Consider the following 4884-nt stretch of genomic DNA (forward strand, 5'->3'; position numbering starts at 1 on the left):
GATGATGCAGGAGAGTAGTAGGGGTGATGATGCCAAAAATTTATTTACCCTTGAACTTTAAAACAAAAAATCATCCACAGAATTAAAAAGTCCATTTTTTTCCCTTTAAACTATGAAAAGTCCATTTTTCCCTTCAAACTATGATGAACTAGCTCACTTTAAAAAAAACCGACAATGAGACGATATTGATAGTTTCATTAAACACTTAATAAAATAAAGTTAATTAAGTTTGAAATGGCTACATTTATAAAATTAATTAAGTAAATTACGTAAGGGAATGATAGTCTATAGTTAATTAAGTAATTAAATAAAGTTTATTAATTAAGATAATTAAGCCAACTTAGTAAATTAAGCAATTGAATAAATAAATTAAATTAACTAAGGAAATTAAGTTAAATAAGTGAATTAATCAAACAAAGTTAATTGATTTAAATAAGTAAATTAAGCCAATTAAGCAAGATTTTATAAATCGACTTGAAAATGGAACCACTTTGGCCATAAGATTTTGTGTCAATGGTTCGATCGTTCGGTTCGAACTAATCTACCTATAACATTTTGAAAATGAAACAATAATTAAAATAAAAAGACCCAAAAACCATTCATCGAATTAAACAGCTTAGCCATTTGCTAACCAAGTCAACATTTTTTTGGAAATTCTGAGTTGAGTATAAAATGAAATCAGACAATTGGATGGTTCCTAGATTGAAGAATTTGATCGCCCAAGTCAACGATGATTTTAAAACTATGCAATTAAGTGAATTAACTAAATGAATAAATAAATTAAGTTAAGTAAATAGAGCAACTAAAGAAATTAATCTAACTAAACTAGATAAGTAAATTAATTATTTGATTGTCAATTAAGTAAATTAAGCTAAGTAAATAGAGTAATTAAATTAAATAAATTAAAATAATTAAGATAATTAAGCCAACTATGTAAATCAAGCAATTAAGTATGTCAATTAAGTAAGTTAAGCTAAGTAAATATAGTAATTAAATAATCAAACCTAATTAAGGTAACTAAGTAAATTAAATTACTGTTGATTAAGTAAATAAAGTAATTAAAGAAATTAAGTAAATTAATGTAATTAAGCAAATTGAGTTACTAAGCTAACAAAGTTGATCAAGTAAATCAAGTGATTGTCAATTTACTATTAGTTAAGCTAATTAAGTTAGTATTTAAGTAATAATTTACTCTTAGTTATTATTAATTTAATATTCTAATTTGATGATATCCTTGAAGTAATTTACGCTAAGGTTAATAAAATTCATTTTTTAACCGATAGATGCTTCTAAAGTGGTTTTTGCATTGAAGTGTCCTTTCCATCATAGTTTGAAGGCAAAAATGGCCATGTAAATTCTTTAGGGTATAAAAGTGGTTTTTTTGGCAAAGTTCAAGGATCGTCAGAGCCAATCCTTGAACAATTCAAACCTAGCCCGCCCCATAAGTAGGAGTGGTGACCAGGCTTTTGACTTCAAGCCCAGCCCAACCTAGAAGCATGAAGCCTACAAATTTCTGGATGGGTTTGGGCCCAACACTTTAAACCCAGGTTGGCCCACAACCGAGGATAGTCTCCTAAACCCTCCCCAACCCTGGTGGCAATGGGATTTGATCCTAAGACTATTACAACAAAGTCAAGATCCTACCAATTGGACCACTAACCAATTGGTATATATAACATGTATATATATGCCCCTTGTGTTATGTTATATTATTTAATATTTTTATTAAGATTTCTACATCCTCTTAAAATAAGTTAAAGTGAAGAGGTAAAGGGGAGAGAGACAGTTGCAATTCCAATGCCACCACCATGGGTGGTTGTATGCACAATCATGACAAAACGGGATATGTCCCCATCAGCTCTACCATACAAAGAGGACTCTACCTTCTTGGCTATAGATCTCCACTTTGGATACTAAGGAGAATATCTACAAGTTCACAAACAAGGGTTTGATTCCTTATGTTGGTGTCATTCTGCATGGTTTCACCTCACGATATTTCTTAGGCCAAGAGTGTAACTGAGCAAAACTTGTGCATCCTAAAGGCCCATGATCTTGTCATTGAGGATCTATACCACCCTATCAAGAAGGATATTGCTGTTCGGAAGCAGCTTGAGAGGAGCAAAAGGGATTCAATGAGGAAGGAGATTGGCTCTTGAGCCAATCTATACCACCTGCTAGATTAAAGCTAATTGTTGCATTTGGTAAAGTTATTCAAGATGAAAATGGTTCTCTTTGGGTGCAAAATGGGGTAGGTACAAACACCCTCTCTCCTTCTCAAATTGAAGATGTCGCAATAAAGGAATGAATGTTTTCATTAGGCTTTGGATTTTGCCTGAATCATGGTGAAAACTGAAAAGCAATTGCTATAATATTATTGAAACCCTTAATCAGTTCAAGGACAAATGACCAAGTGACTATTTTCTTTTATTTTTTTACCTGTGTATCTTTTTAACAATAAAACTATTGTTTTTCTTTGGTTAGTATGCAAATGGTGTTGCTCATCTAGGAACAGACAAAAGCCATTTAGTTATCTATTTTCTATTCTAATGAAAGTTTCAATTTACCAAAAAAAAAAGAGTTTTAGACTATAATCATTGTTTTTTATTCATTAGAAGATAATATGTTGTTGAAGTTGATAAGATAAAAGTTTGGTATCTACCAAAAATAAAGGATTAGAAAGTTGGTTTTGAATTATAGTAAAACATCATGATTTATTATCCAAAAAAATAAGGGATATTAAGATGATTAATCTCATTGGCCCAAAATCCGGCCTAGCCTAGCCCAAGCGAAAACCTTTAATAGGTGCTGAGTGTCACAGTTTGCCTAGATAGTGCTATGAAAGGAGACTAGAGGATGGAGGTTTCATGGCTTTCTAGAGATTTCTAGTAAAGCCCAAGAGATTCTAGAGTCTTCCAAAGCCATCTTGAAAAGTATGAAGTTCTATGTGTATAAAATTCTTTAGAGTTATCTTGAATCTTCTTATATGCTAGGTTTATCAATGTAAATATCTAGAGAGGCTATATTTTAGGAAGATGCCTAAAAGGTTCCCACTTGAGGAGGTGGAACATGTGACTAAAAAAAAAAGGTAGTAGGTTAAGGGCATGCATCACATAATGTTTTGGTTGCTTTTAGTTCTTACTTATTAATGCCACTCATTATCTGATTGCATTCTGAATTCAATTAGAATTTATTTTAGTCCCATGGTTATGATTTAAGTTAAATTCAAATGTAAAATGAATTAAATCTATATACCCACATCCGATTCTGTTCGACTTTCTTGTATAACAAAGTTAAGTTGGGTTAATACCAAATACATGAAGAGTTATAGTTTCAATTTTAAGAAGATAAACTTATAACAAAGTTGAAACCTCATACAACAACGGTTATAACCGCTACTTCTGGTTACCTAGTATAAACATTGGACTATGTTTTGTTACGTCTTCATGTATAGCCATGGATAACATAACTACAACTTTTTGTGCCTTTTAGCTATGGTTTTGTTTGTAGCTATGAACATATATACTTGTGTCTTAACTTTAGCTATAGACATTGACTATATGTTTAGAATACTTTTAGCTAAGAGCACCATTATCCATAGCCATTGTTTTAAGGTCTATCAAGTATTTGATAATCATATGACCCATCAAGTTGTATTAAGCTTACCAACTACCTAGTATATAAGTTTAATATGCTTGCATTTAATTAATTACAAATAAAAATTGAAAATCCATATAAATAACTATAATTTATAATGTAATGAAGGAAAAAAATAATTCAATGATACACAACTAACATCTTTAATGTTGTTAAAGTCTGGATAGCATACCTTGTGAAACATGAAAATACACTTTGTTAAACACGAACAAATAATAAATGCACTATAGTCTTGAATTGATTTAATTGACTCATAGATCATTTATTTTCAAAATTGGAAATAGGTTATTCAGTCAATAATCTAATATTTATTATTAGATTTTCTATGAATTATGATTAAATTTAATTTAATTTTTATCATATAGCATAAAGCATAATTAAAATTAGATTGCCTTAACTAATTTAATTGAATCTATGTATATACTTAAAATGCAATTCTCCACGTTAGATTCCTCGATTTACTGGTATTAATGATGAGCGATTGTCGGAGGAGTTAATGTAGACTATGTAGTGTTGTTGGTGGTGAATTAATGTTCAGCAGTGGTTTTTGCATTCGTTTGGAATTATGATTTGCACTATTACCTGATCCAAAATTTGTATTTTTTATCTCATTTGTACTCATTAACAGTGGTTTTTGCATCTAAAATCACATATTAAATTTGTACAACTTTCCTCCTACCTCAATTCTCTCGCACATAAAGTGGGCATCACATCATCACATCAATTTGTTTGCTTCCTCCCAAACAAATAACCTTCCTCCAGCCTCCATTCTATCTTATGTAAGTGGAGACCACAACATTTGCCGGAAAGACATGATGCTGGAGGAACTCTGACCAATCACCGCACCCCCCCTCCCGGTTAAATTTTGATGAATACATTGGCTACCACTTTTATAGTCGAACCCTACAAACAAACAAAACAAAGCCAAAGTCTGAAGCAAGAGTAAACCAGGATTTTCAAACAGCCCATTTGCACACCTATTCATTTACACCAGTGCAAACAAACAGATTCTCCTTGGAGTGCACACCACACAAACAGATGCTTCGCAAGGAATTTCTCTCTCATTTTCTGTCAAGCCAAGCGTAGCCTTAGGGAAGATCTTTGGGTAGGAAACTTTTCTCACTGATTCTTATGGAACTGGACAGTTAGAAACATCTGTACACTTTATTCCAACAAATGGCAGTTAAGCAGGTCAAATCGGCATATATCCACAAGACACAGGCCTACACC

The sequence above is a fragment of the Nelumbo nucifera genome, chromosome 2 (assembly GCF_055504915.1).
Source record: "Nelumbo nucifera cultivar China Antique chromosome 2, China Antique-T2T, whole genome shotgun sequence".
Lineage (NCBI taxonomy): Eukaryota > Viridiplantae > Streptophyta > Magnoliopsida > Proteales > Nelumbonaceae > Nelumbo > Nelumbo nucifera.